We start from the raw sequence: 16,300 nt of genomic DNA, 5'->3' as shown, positions 1-16,300 counted from the left end.
GACAATCTTACGATGGTGGAAGGGAAACGGACATCACAGTCTCACGATGACGAGAGTTAAATGAGCCCGACAAAATTATAGAGATGGGAAGTAAACAAATATCAAAATGCCACTATCATTCGAGGTAAACGAATATTACACTCTCACGAGAATGGGAGGTAAATTAACATCACAATCTCATGATGACGAGAGTTAAACGAACACATCAGTGTTACAATGATGATATGTAAAGGAACATCACAATCACACAGGAATGAGAGGTAAACGGGCATAAGTATCTCAAAATATACGTGGAAAACGATCATGAAAATCTCATGATGATGGGAGGTAAACTAACATCAAAATCTAACGAGCATGGCAATCTCACGATGATAGGAGTTAAAAAACATCAAAATCTGACGATGATGGGAGGTACACGAATATCAGATCTCACGATGATAGGAAGCAATCGAACATCACAGTCTCATGATAGTGATTAGGAAACGGGGATCACAATCTAACGATGATGGGAGGTAAATAGATATCACAATCTCACGATGATATGAGGTAAGCAAACATCACAATCTCACGATGATGGCAATTAAACGTGCAGCACATTTCCACAATGATGGTAGATGAAACATCACAATTTTATGATGAGGGGAAGTTATGGAACAGCATATTTTCACGATAATGGGAGGTAAACGAACATGACAATCTCATGATGATGGGAGGTAAACTAACATCAAAATCTAACAAGCATGGCAAATCTCACGGTGATAGGAGTCAAAAAACATCAAAATCTGACGATGATGGGAGGTACACGAATATCACAACCTCACGATCATAGGAAGTAATCGAACATCACATTCTTATAATGATGGGAATTAAAGAGACATCACAAGCTCAGGATGATGGAAAGTAAACGAATACTACAATCTCAAAAAATTGGGAGATTAAGGAACATCACAGTATCACGATTGTGGTAGGTAAAGGAACATCATAATCTCAAGATAATGACAGGTAAAGGAACATCACAATCTCACGGATATTGTAGGTATAAGAATATCATAACGGTGATGGGAGGTATAAGAATATCATAACGGTGATGGGCGGTATAAGAATATCATAACGGTGATGGGTGGTATAAGAGTATCATAACGGTGATGGGAGGTATAAGAATATCATAACGGTGATGGGCGGTATAAGAATATCATAACGGTGATGGGCGGTATAAGAATATCATAACGGTGATGGGAGGTATAAGAATATCATAACGGTGATGGGAGGTATAAGAATATCATAACGGTGATGGGTGGTATAAGAGTATCATAACGGTGATGGGTGGTATAAGAGTATCATAACGGTGATGGGAGGTATAAGAATATCATAACGGTGATGGGCGGTATAAGAATATCATAACGGTGATGGGTGGTATAAGAGTATCATAACAGTGATGGGCGGTATAAGAATATCATAACGGTGATGGGCGGTATAAGAATATCATAACAGTGATGGGAGGTATAAGAATATCATAACGGTGATGGGAGGTATAAGAATATCATAACGGTGATGGGCGGTATAAGAATATCATAACGGTGATGGGAGGTATAAGAATATCATAACGGTGATGGGAGGTATAAGAGTATCATAACGATGATGGGCGGTATAAGAATATCATAACGGTGATGGGCGGTATAAGAATATCATAACGGTGATGGGAGGTATAAGAATATCATAACGGTGATGGGCGGTATAAGAATATCATAACGGTGATGGGAGGTATAAGAATATCATAACGGTGATGGGAGGTATAAGAATATCATAACAATGATGGGCGGTATAAGAATATCATAACGGTGATGGGAGGTATAAGAATATCATAACGGTGATGGGCGGTATAAGAATATCATAACGGTGATGGGTGGTATAAGAATATCATAACGGTGATGGGAGGTATAAGAATATCATAACGGTGATGGGAGGTATAAGAATATCATAACGGTGATGGGAGGTATAAGAATATCATAACGGTGATGGGAGGTATGAGAGTATCATAACAGTGATGGGCGGTATAAGAATATCATAACGGTGATGGGAGGTATAAGAATATCATAACGGTGATGGGCGGCATAAGAATATCATAACGGTGATGGGCGGTATAAGAATATCATAACGGTGATGGGAGGTATAAGAGTATCATAACAGTGATGGGTGGTATAAGAGTATCATAACAGTGATGGGCGGTATAAGAATATCATAGCGGTGATGGGCGGTATAAGAATATCATAACGGTGATGGGTGGTATAAGAATATCATAACGGTGATGGGTGGTATAAGAATATCATAACGGTGATGGGAGGTATAAGAATATCATAACGGTGATGGGAGGTATAAGAATATCATAACGGTGATGGGAGGTATAAGAATATCATAACGGTGATGGGAGGTATAAGAATATCATAACGGTGATGGGAGGTATAAGAATATCATAACGGTGATGGGCGGTATAAGAATATCATAACGGTGATGGGAGGTATAAGAATATCATAACGGTGATGGGAGGTATAAGAATATCATAACGGTGATGGGAGGTATAAGAATATCATAACGGTGATGGGAGGTATAAGAATATCATAACAGTGATGGGAGGTATAAGAATATCATAACGGTGATGGGCGGTATAAGAATATCATAACGGTGATGGGAGGTATAAGAATATCATAACGGTGATGGGCGGTATAAGAATATCATAACGGTGATGGGCGGTATAAGAATATCATAACGGTGATGGGAGGTATAAGAATATCATAACAGTGATGGGAGGTATAAGAATATCATAACGGTGATGGGAGGTATAAGAATATCATAACGGTGATGGGAGGTATAAGAATATCATAACGGTGATGGGAGGTATAAGAATATCATAACAGGTGATGGGAGGTATAAGAATATCATAACGGTGATGGGAGGTATAAGAATATCATAACGGTGATGGGAGGTATAAGAATATCATAACGGTGATGGGAGGTATAAGAATATCATAACAGTGATGGGAGGTATAAGAATATCATAACGGTGATGGGAGGTATAAGAATATCATAACGGTGATGGGAGGTATAAGAATATCATAACGGTGATGGGAGGTATAAGAATATCATAACAGTGATGGGAGGTATAAGAATATCATAACGGTGATGGGAGGTATAAGAATATCATAACGGTGATGGGAGGTATAAGAATATCATAACGGTGATGGGAGGTATAAGAATATCATAACGGTGATGGGAGGTATAAGAATATCATAACGGTGATGGGAGGTATAAGAATATCATAACGGTGATGGGAGGTATAAGAATATCATAACGGTGATGGGAGGTATAAGAATATCATAACGGTGATGGGAGGTATAAGAATATCATAACGGTGATGGGAGGTATAAGAATATCATAACGGTGATGGGAGGTATAAGAATATCATAACGGTGATGGGAGGTATAAGAATATCATAACGGTGATGGGAGGTATAAGAATATCATAACGGTGATGGGAGGTATAAGAATATCATAACGGTGATGGGAGGTATAAGAATATCATAACGGTGATGGGAGGTATAAGAATATCATAACGGTGATGGGAGGTATAAGAATATCATAACGGTGATGGGAGGTATAAGAATATCATAACGGTGATGGGAGGTATAAGAATATCATAACGGTGATGGGAGGTATAAGAATATCATAACGGTGATGGGAGGTATAAGAATATCATAACGGTGATGGGAGGTATAAGAATATCATAACGGTGATGGGAGGTATAAGAATATCATAACGGTGATGGGAGGTATAAGAATATCATAACGGTGATGGGAGGTATAAGAATATCATAACGGTGATGGGAGGTATAAGAATATCATAACGGTGATGGGAGGTATAAGAATATCATAACGGTGATGGGAGGTATAAGAATATCATAACGGTGATGGGAGGTATAAGAATATCATAACGGTGATGGGAGGTATAAGAATATCATAACGGTGATGGGAGGTATAAGAATATCATAACGGTGATGGGAGGTATAAGAATATCATAACGGTGATGGGAGGTATAAGAATATCATAACGGTGATGGGAGGTATAAGAATATCATAACGGTGATGGGAGGTATAAGAATATCATAACGGTGATGGGAGGTATAAGAATATCATAACGGTGATGGGAGGTATAAGAATATCATAACGGTGATGGGAGGTATAAGAATATCATAACGTGATGGAGGTATAAGAATATCATAACAGTGATGGGAGGTATAAGAATATCATAACGGTGATGGGAGGTATAAGAATATCATAACGGTGATGGGCGGTATAAGAATATCATAACGGTGATGGGAGGTATAAGAATATCATAACAGTGATGGGAGGTATAAGAGTATCATAACAGTGATGGGCGGTATAAGAATATCATAACGGTGATGGGCGGTATAAGAATATCATAACGGTGATGGGAGGTATAAGAATATCATAACAGTGATGGGTGGTATAAGAATATCATAACGGTGATGGGAGGTGAATGTATTTCACAATCTCACTTTGCCGGGAGGTAAACAAACATCAAAATATCACAATGGTGAGAGGTAACTGAAGGTCACGATCTAAAGATGATGAAAGGGAAACGAACATCACTGTGTCACGATGATGAGATGTATACGAATAGCAGAATTTCAGGATGATGGGAGGTAAACGAACATCACGATGATGAGAGAAATACAAATATCATAATCTCAGTCTTATGATGGTGGGAGGAAAACGGAAATCATATTCTTATGATGATGGGAGGAAAATGAACACCAAAATCTCACGATGATGGAACGGAAACGATGATCACAGTCTCATGATGATGGGAAAGGAAACGAACATCACAATCTTAAATTGAAAGGAATTATATTATCATCACAATATCACGATGATTGGAGACAAATAAACAGCACAATCTCACGAAGATAGGGGAGAAAAGATTATACAAATATCACGATGATGGGAAATAAACGTAGAATACACTCTCACCATAATCGAAGTTGAACAAACATCACAATCTCATGATGAGTAGTAAACAAGCAACAAATCTCACGATGATGGGAGGAAAATGAACATCACAATCACATGATGGTGGGAGGGAAACGGATATCACAATCTTACGATAATGTGATGAAAACGAACATCATAGTTTCATGATGAAAAGATGAAAACGAATAGTACAATTTCACGAGGATGGGAGATAAAAGAACATCATGATGATGGGAGGAAGAGAAATATCACAATCTCCTGATGATGGAACGTAAAAGATCATTGCAATCTCACGATGATGGAAGGTAAACGAACATCACAATCTCATGATAGTGAGCGGGAAACGGGCATCACCATCTAACGATGATGGGAGGTAAATAAATTTCACAATCTCACGATGATAGGTGATAACGAATATCAGAAGCTCACGATGATGGCAAGAAAACGAGTAGCGCATTTTTACAATGATGGGAGATAAAGAAACATCACAAGCTGATGATGAGGGGAAGTTAGTGAACAATATATTTTCACGCTAACGGGAGGTAAACGAACCTCACAATCTCATGATGGTGGAAGGGAAACGGACATCACAGTCTCACGATGACGAGAGTTAAATGAGCCTCACAGTCTCATAATGATGGGAGGTAAACGAACAACAAAATCTCGCGATGATTCGAGGTAGATAAATATTATAACCTCACGAGGATGGGAGGTAAAGAAACATCACAATATCATGATGATGAGAGTTAAACGAACAGTACAATGTCACAATGATGAGATGTAAAGGAACATTATAATCTCGCAGGACTGAGATGAAAACGAACATCAGTATCTAACAATATACGGAGGAAAACGAAAATGATGATATCATGAGGATGGGAGATAAATGAACATCAAATTCTAACGAGACTAACAATCTCACGATGATAGGATTTAAAAAACGTTAAAATCTACGATTATAGAAGGTAAATCAATATTACAATGTGACGATGTTAGGTAGTTATCAAACATCACAATGTCACGATGATGGGAAGTGCAAGAACAATACAATCTCACAAAAATGGGATGTTATAGAACATTACAGTATCACGATTATGGTAGGTAAAGGAACATCCCACTCTCAAGATTATGGGAAGAGATAAAGCTATCATTCTCACGATGATGGAAGGTAAATGATCATCATAGTGTGAAGATAATGACAATCTCACGCATATGATAGGTACATGAATATCAGAATCATACGATGATGGGAGGTAAACGTACCTCACAATCTCACGTTGCCGAGAGGTAAACAAACATCTAAACATCACAATGGTGATAGGTTACTGAAGATGATGGAAAGGAAACGAACATCACTGAGTCACGGTGATGATGGTAGGTAAACGAACATCATGGTGATGAGAGAAAAATAAATATCATAATCTCATGATGATCGGATGCAAATGGGCATCACTATCTCATGATGGTGGGAGGAAAACGGAAATCATATTCTTATGATGATGGGAACGAAGATCAGAGTGTCATGATGATGGGAGAGGAAGCAAACATCACAATCTTACAATGAAAGGAATTATTTCATCATCACAGTCTCACGATGAGAAGAGAGAAAAAACATCACAATCTCACGATGAGAAGAGAGAAAAAACATCACAATCTCACGAAGATAGCAGGGAAAAAATGATAAAGATATCACGATAATAGAAAATAAACGAACACAATCTCACCATAATAGAAGTTAAACAAACATTACAATCTCACGATGGGTAGTAAACAAACCACAAATCTCACGATGATGTGAGGAAAAGGAACATCACAATCTCATGATGGTGGGAGGGAAACGGATATCACAATCTTACGATGATGGGATGAAAACGAACATCATAGTTTCATGATGATAAGACTTAAACGAATGGCACAGTTTGACCAGGATGGGAGATGAAAAACATCATGATGATGGGAGGAAGAGAAATATCACAATCTCATGATGATGGAACGTAAAAGAACATTGCAATCTCACGATCATGGAAGGTAAACGAACATCACAATCTCATGATAGTGAGCGGGAAACGGGATCACAATCTAACGATGGTGGGAGTTAAATGGAAATCACAATGTCACGACGATATGATGTGAACTAACACTAGTCTCACAAAACGAGATGTTAAAGAAGAAAACAATTTCACGATGATGGGATGTTAACGAGCACTACAATCTTACAAGCATGTGATGTTAAAGAACATCACAATATCACGATTACGGCAGTTAAAGGAACATCCCAGTCTCAAGATTATGGGAAGAAATGAATATACTTATCTCATGATGATGGAAGGTAAACGATCATCATAATCTCAAGATAATGACAGGTAAAGGAACATCACAATCTCACGGTTATGGTAGGTAGACGAATATCAGAATTGTACGATGATGTGAGGTAAACGTACTTCACAATCTCACCTTGCCGACAGGTAAACAAACATCAAAATATCACGATAGTTAGAGGTAACTGAACTTCACAATCTAAAGATGATGGAAGGGAAACGAACATCACCATGTCACGATGATGAGACGTATAAGAACAGTACAATTACATGAAGATGGAAGGTAAACGAACATCACGATATGAGAGGAAAACGAATATCATAATCTTATGATGATCGGATGTTAAAAAGCATCACTATCTCATGATGGTGGGAGGACAACCGAAATCATATTCTTATGATGATGGGAGGTAAATGAACACCAAAATCTCACGATGATGGGACGGAAATGAAGATCACAGACTCATGATGATGGGAGAGGAAACGAACATCACAGTCTTACAATAATTGGAATAATATTATCATCACAATCTCACGATGATAGGAGGCAAACAAACATCACAATCTCACTAAGATAGGAGGGAAAAGATTATAAAAATATCATGATGATGGGAAGTAAACGTAAAACACAATCTCGCCATAATAGAAGATAAACAAACATCATAATCTCACGAAGATAGGAGGGAAAAGATTATAAAGATATCACGATGATGGAAGGTAAGCGAACATCACAATCTCACGATGATGACAAGAAACGAGAAGCGCATTTTCACAATGATGGGTGATAAAGAAACATCACAAGCTCCTGATGATGGGAAATTAATGAACAGCATATTTCTACGATAATGGGAGGTAAACGAACATCACAATCTCACGATGGTGGAAGGGAAACGGACATCACAGTCTCACGATGACGAGAGTTAAATTAGCCTCACAGTCTCATAATGATGGGAGGTAAATGAACATTAAAAATCAATCTCGCGAGGATGGGAGGTAAAGGGACATCAAAATTTCACGATGATGAGACTTAAAAGACCACCACAATGTCACAATAATGAGATGTAAGGGAACATTGCAATCTCCCAGAACTGAGATGTAAACGCACATCTGTATATAACAATATACGGAGGAAAACGATCATGATAATATCATGAGGATGGGAGATAAACGAACATCAAAGTATAATGAGGACGACAATCTCACGATGATTGAAGTCAAAAAACATCAAAATCTGACGATTATTGGAGGAAAACCAATATTACAATATGACGATGATAGGAAGTAATCGAACATCACAGTCTTATCAGGATAGGAGTTAAACGAACATAAAATAAAGATGATGGGAAGTAAACGAACAATACAGTCTCATGAAATTGGAAGGTTAAAGAACATCAGAGCATCATGATCATGGTAGGTAAAGAAACATCCCAGTCTCAAGATTATGGGAAGAAACAAATCTATCAATCTTACGATGATGGAAGGTAAACGATCACATAATCACAAGATAATGATAAGTAAAGAAACATCACAATCTCACGGTTATGGTAGGTATGCGCATATCAGAATCGTACGATGATGGGAGGTAAACGTACATCAAACGTAAATCTCACCTTGCTGAAAAGTAAACAAACATCAAAATATCACAATGGTGAAAGATAACTGAAGTTTACAGTCTAAAGATGATGAAAGGGAAACGAACATCACCGTGTCACGATGATGAGAGATATACGAATAGCAAAGTTTCATAATGATGGGAGGTAAACGAACATCACGATGATGAGAGAAAAACAAATATCATAATCTCATGATGATCGGATGTAAACGAGCATCATAATCTCATGATGGCGGGAGGAAAACGGAAATCATATTCTTATGATGATGGGAGGAAAGTGAACACCAAAATCTCACGATGATGGGATGAAAATGAACATCATAGTCTCATGGTGATAAGACATAAACGAATGGCAGAATTTCACGAGGATAGGAGATAAAAGAACATCATAATGATGGGAGGAAGGGAAATGTCACAATCTCCTGATGATGGAACGGAAAAGATCATTGTAGTCTCACGATGATGGAAGGTAAACGAACATCACAATCTCATGATTGTGAGATCGAAACGGGCATCAGACGATGGGAGGTAAATAAATATTACAATCTCACGATGATTAGAGGTAGGCGAACATCACAAGCTCACGATGATGTCAAGGAAACGAGTAGCGCATTTTCACAATGATGGAAGATAAAGGAACATCACACACTCCTGATGAGGGAAAGTTAATGAACAGCATATTGTCACGATAGTGGGAGGTAAACGAACACCACATCCTCACAATGGTAGAAGGGAAGCGGACATCACAGTATCACGATGACGAGAGCTAAATGAGCTTCACAGGCTCATAATGATGGGAGGTAAACGAACATCAAAATCTCGCAATGATCCAAGGTAAATATATGTTACAATCTCATGAGGATGAGAGGTAAAGGAACATCGCAATCTCACGATGATGAGAGTTAAACGAACACCACAATGTCACAATGATGAGATGTAAAGGAACATTATAATCTCGCAGGATTGAGATGTAAAGGAACTTCAGTATCTAAGAATATACAGAAAAAAAGGATATGATAATATCATGATGATGGAACACAAACAAACATCAAAATGAGAATGATAATCTCACGGTGATAGTAGTTAAAAAAAATCAAAATCTGACGATTATGGGAGGTAAACCAATATTACAATGTGACGATGATAGGAAGTAATCGAACATCAGAGTCTTATCATGATGGGAATTATACAGACATCACAATGTCACGATGATGGGAAGTAAACGAACACTACAATCTTACACAATTGGGAGGTTAAAGAACATTACAGGATCACGATTATGATAGTTAAAGGATCATCCCACTCTTAGGATTATGGAAAGTAACAAATTTATCAATCTCACGATGATGAGAGGTAAATGATAATCATAATTTCAGTATAATGACAGGTAAAGAAAAATCACAATCTCATGGATATGGTAGGTACCAGAATATCAGAATCGTACAATGATGGGAGGTAAACGTACTTCAAAATCTCACGTTGCCGGGAGGTAAACAACCATCAGAATATCACAATAGTGAGAGGTAACTGAAAATCACAATTTAAAGATGATGGAAGAGATGATAAGACGTAAACGAATGGCAGAACTTCACGAGGATGGGAGATAAAAGAACACGATGATGATCATAGGAATAGAAATATCACAATCTCCTGATGATGGAACGTAAAGAACATTGTAATCTCACGATAATGGAAAGTAAACGAACATCACAATCTCTTGATAGTGAGAGGAAAACGGGCATCAAAATCTAACGATGATGTGAGTTAAACAGAAATCACATTATCACGACGATATGATGTAAACGAACATTACACTTTCACAAAAATGAGATGTTAAAGAACATCACAATATCACGATGATGGGATGTTAACAAATACTACAATCTCACAAAAATGAGATGTTAAAGAACATCACAATATCACGATTATGGCAGGTAAAGGAACATCCCACTCTCAAGATTATTGGAAGAAACAAATATAAAAATCTCACGATGATGGAAGGTAAACAAACATCACAATCTCATGATAGTGAGAGTCAAACGGGCATCACAATCTAACGATGATGAGAGTTAAACAGAAATCACATTATCACGACGATATGATGTAAACCAACACTCCAGTCCCATAAAAATGGGACGTTAAAGAACATTCAGTATCATGATTATGGCAGGTAAAGGAACATCCCACTCTCAAGATTATGGGAAGAAACAAATATAAAAATCTCACAATGATGGAAGGTAAACGCTCATTATAATCTCAAGATAATGACAGGTAAAGGAAAATCACAATCTCACGGTTATGGTAGGTATACGAATATCAGAATCGTACGATGATGAGAGGTAAACGTACTTCACAATCTCACGTTGCTGGGAGGTAAACAAATATCAAAATATGACAATGATGAGAGGAACTGAACTTCACAATCTAAAGATGATGGAATGTAGACGAACATCACAATGTCACGATGATAAGAGGGATACTAATGGCACAATTTCATGATTATGAGAGATAAATAAACATCACGACGATGAGAGAAAAACAGATATCATAATCTCATGACAATCGAATGTAAACGACCATCACAATCTCATGATGGTGGGAGGAAAACGGAAATCATATTCTTATGATGATGGGAGGTAAATGAACACCAAAATCTCACGATGATGGAACGGAAACGATGATCACAGTCTCATGATGATGGGAGAGGAAACGAACATCACAATCTTACAATGAAAGGAATCATATCATCATCACAATTTCACGATGAGAGGATGCAGATAAACATGACAATCTCACGAAATATGAGAAAAAAAAATAAGAAAATATCACGATGATGGGAAGTAAACATAGAACGCAATCTCACCATAACAGAAGCTAAACAAACATCACAATCTCACGATGGGTAATAAACAAATAAAAATTCTCGCGATAATGGGAGAAAAAGAATATCACAATCTCATGATGGTGGGAGGGGAACGGACATCACAACCATACGATGATGGGATGAAAACGAACATCATAATCTCATGATGATGGAACGTAAAAGAACATTGCAATCTCACGATGACGGAAGGTAAAGGAACATCACAATCTCATGACAGTGAGAGGGAAACGGACATTACAATCTAACGAGGATGGAAAGTAAAGAGATATCACAATCTCACGATAATAGGAGGTAAGCGAACATCACAATCTCACGATGATAGGAGGTAAGCGAACATCACAATCTCACGATGATAGGAGGTAAGCGAACATCACAATCTCATGATGATAGGAGGTAAGCGAACATCACAATCTCACGATGATAGGAGGTAAGCGAACATCACAATCTCACGATGATAGGAGGTAAGCGAACATCACAATCTCACGATGATAGGAGGTAAGCGAACATCACAATCTCACGATGATAGGAGGTAAGCGAACATCACAATCTCACGATGATAGGAGGTAAGCGAACATCACAATGGTGATGGTAAGAAAACAAGTAGTGCAGTTTCCCAATGATGGGAGATAAACATCATAAGCTCATGATGAGGGGAAGTTAATGAACACCATATTTTCACGATAATGGGAGGTAAACGAACATCATAATCTAACGATGATGAAAGGGAAACGGACATCACAGTCTCACGATGACGAGAGTTAAATGAGCCTCACAGTCTCATAATGATGGGAGGTAAAAGAATATCAAAATGTTGCGATGTTTCAAGGCAAATGAATATCACGATCTCACGAGGATGGGATGTAAAGGAACATCATAATCTCACGATGATGAGAATTAAACGGACACCACAATGTCATAATGATGAAATGTAATGGAACATTGTAATCTCGTAGGATTGATATGTAAACGAACATCAGTGTCTAACAATTTTCAAAGGAAAACGAACATGATAATATCATGATGATGGGAGATATACGAACATCAAAATCTAACGAGAATGACAATCTCACTGTGATAGGAGTTAAATAACTTCAAAATCTGACGATTTTTGGAGGTAAACCATTATTACAATGTGATGATGATAGGAAGTAATCGAAGATCATAATCCTATCAGGTTGGGAGTTAAGCAGAAATCACATTCTCACGACAATATAATGTAAACGAACACCACAGTCTCATAAAAATAGGATGTTAAAGAACATAACAATATTGAAATCATGGCAGGTAAAGGAACATCCTAGTCTCAAGATCATGGGAAAAATCAAATTTATCAATATCCCGATCATCATAATCTCAAAATAATGACAGGTAAGGGAACATCACAATCTCACGGATATGGTAGTTATACGAATATCAGAATCGTACGATGATGGGAGGTAAACGTACCTCACAATCTCACGTTGCTGGGAGGTAAAGAAATATCAAATATCTCAATATTGAGAGGTAACTGATCTTTACAATCTAAAGATGATGGAAGGTAAACGACCATCGCCGTGTCATGATGATGAAAGGTATGCGAATAGCACAATTTCATGATGATGGGAGGTAAACGAACATCACGATGATGAGAGAAAAACAGATATCATAATCTCATGACAATCGAATGTAAACGAGCATCACAATCTCATGATGGTGGGAGGAAAACGGAAATCATATTCTTATGATGATGGGAGGTAAATGAACACCAAAATCTCACGATGATGGGACGGAAACGAACATCAGTCTCATGAGAAGAAACGAACATCACGATCTTACAATAAAAGGAATTACACTATCATTACAATCTCAAGATGAGTGTAGGTAAACAAACATCACAACATCGCAATGATAGGAGAGAAAAGATTATAAAAATATCACGATGTTGGGAAGTAAACGTAGAACACAATCTCACCATAATAGAAGTTAAACAAACATCAAAATCTCACGACGGGTAAAACATGCTACAAATCTTGCGATAATAGGAGGAAAAGGAACGTCAAAATCTCATGATGGTACGAGGGAAACGGACATCGCAATCTTACCATGATGGGATGAAAACGAACATCATAGTCTCATGATGATAAGACGTAAACGAATGGCACAATATCATGAGGATGGGAGATAAAAGAACATCATAATGATAGGAGGAAGAGAAATATCACAGTATCCTGATGATGGAACGTAAAAGAACATTGCAATCTTACGAAGATGGGAGGTAAACGAACATCACAATCTCATGAAGGAACTCACAATCACACGATGTTGGAAGGGAAACGGACATCACAGTCTCACGATGACGAGAGTTAAATGAGCCTCACAGGCTCATAATGATGGAAGGTAAAGGAACATCAAAATCTCGCGATGACTCGAGGTAAATAAATATTACAATCTCACGAGGATGAGAGGTAAAGAAACATCACAATCTCATGATGGTGAGAGTTAAACGAACCCCACAATGTCACAATGATGAGATGTAAAGGAACATTGCAATCTCGTAGGATTGAGATGTAAACGAACATCAGTGTCTAACAATTTTCTTAGGAAAGCGAACATGATATTATCATGATGATGGGAGATATACGAACATCAAAATCTAACGAGAATGACAATCTCACGGTGACAGGAGTTAAAAGACATCAAAATCTGACGATTATTGGAAGTAAACAAATATTTCAATGTGACGATGATAGGAAGTAATCGAACATCACAGTCATATCATGATGGAAGTTAAACAGAAATCACATTTTTACGACGATATGATGCAAACCAACACTACAGTCTTACAAAAATGGGATGTTAAAGAACATCACAATATCAAGATTATGGCAGGTAAAGAAACATCCCAGTCTCAAGATTATGGGAAGAAACAAATTTATCAATCTCACGATGATGGAAGGTAAACGATCATCATAATCACAAGACAACGACAGGTAAAGAAACATTACAATTTCAAGGGCATGGTAGGTATACGAATATCAGAATCGTAAGATGATGGGAAGTAAACGTACTTCACAATCTCACGTTGCCGGGAGGTTAACAAACATCAAAATATCACAATAGTGAGAGGTAACTGAACTTCACAATCTAAAGATCATGGAAGGTAAACAAACGTCACCGTGTAACGATGATTAGAGTATAGGAATAGCATAATTTCATGTTGATGGGAGGTAAACGAACATCACGATGATGAGAGAAAAACAAGTATCATAATCTCATGATGATCGAATGGAAATGAGCATCACAATCTCATGATGGTGTGAGGTAAACGGAAATCATATTCTTATGATGATGGGAGGTATATGAACTCCAAAATCTCACGATGATGGGACGGAAACGATGATCACAGTCTCATGATGATGGGGGAGGAAACGAACATCACAATCTTACAATGGAAAGAATTATATTGTCATCAATATCTCACGATGATAGGAGGTAAAAAGCATCACTGTCTAACGAAGATAAGAGAAAAAAGATCATAGGAATTAAACGTAGAACACAATCTCACCATAATGGAAGTTAAACAAACATCACAATCTCATGATGGTGGGAGGGAAACGGACATTATGATCTTACGATGATTGGATGAAACGAACATCATAGTCTCATGATGATAAACTTGAACGAATGTCACAATTTGACGAGGATGGGAGATAAAAGAACATCATGATGATGGGAGGAAGAGAAATATCACAATCTTCTGATGATGGAACATAAATGAACAGTGTAATCTCACGATGATAAAAGGTAAACGAACATCACAATCTCATGATGGTGAGAGTAAAACGGGCATTACAATCTAACGATGATGGAAGTTAAACAGATATCACAATCTCACGACGATATGATGTAAATGAACACTACAGTCTCACAAAAATGGGATGGTAAAGAACATAATATCACGATAATGGGATGTAGACGAACACTACAATCTCACAAACATGGGATGTTAAAGAACATCACAATATCAATATTATGGCAGGTAAAGGAACATCCCAGTCTCAAGATTTTAGGAAGAAACAAATTTTTCACTCTTACGATAATAGAATGTAAACGATGATCATAATCTCAAGATAATGACAGGTAAAGAAACATCACAATCTCACGGTTATGGTAGATATACAAATACCAGAATCGTACGATGATGGGAGGTAAACGTACTTTACAATCTCACGTTGCCGGGAGGTAAACAAACATCAAAATAACACAATGGTGACAGGTAACTGAATATGATGGAAGAGAAACGAACAACACTGAGTCACGGTGATGAGAGGTATGCGAATAACACATTTTCATGTTCATGGGAGGTGAAAGAACATCACGATGATGAGAGAAAAATGAATATCATAATCTCATGATGATCGGATGCAAATGGGCATCATAATCTCATGTTGGTGAGAGGAAAACG

This window comes from Panulirus ornatus, chromosome 15, assembly GCF_036320965.1.
Source record: "Panulirus ornatus isolate Po-2019 chromosome 15, ASM3632096v1, whole genome shotgun sequence".
Lineage (NCBI taxonomy): Eukaryota > Metazoa > Arthropoda > Malacostraca > Decapoda > Palinuridae > Panulirus > Panulirus ornatus.
This window is presented reverse-complemented; position numbering follows the sequence as displayed.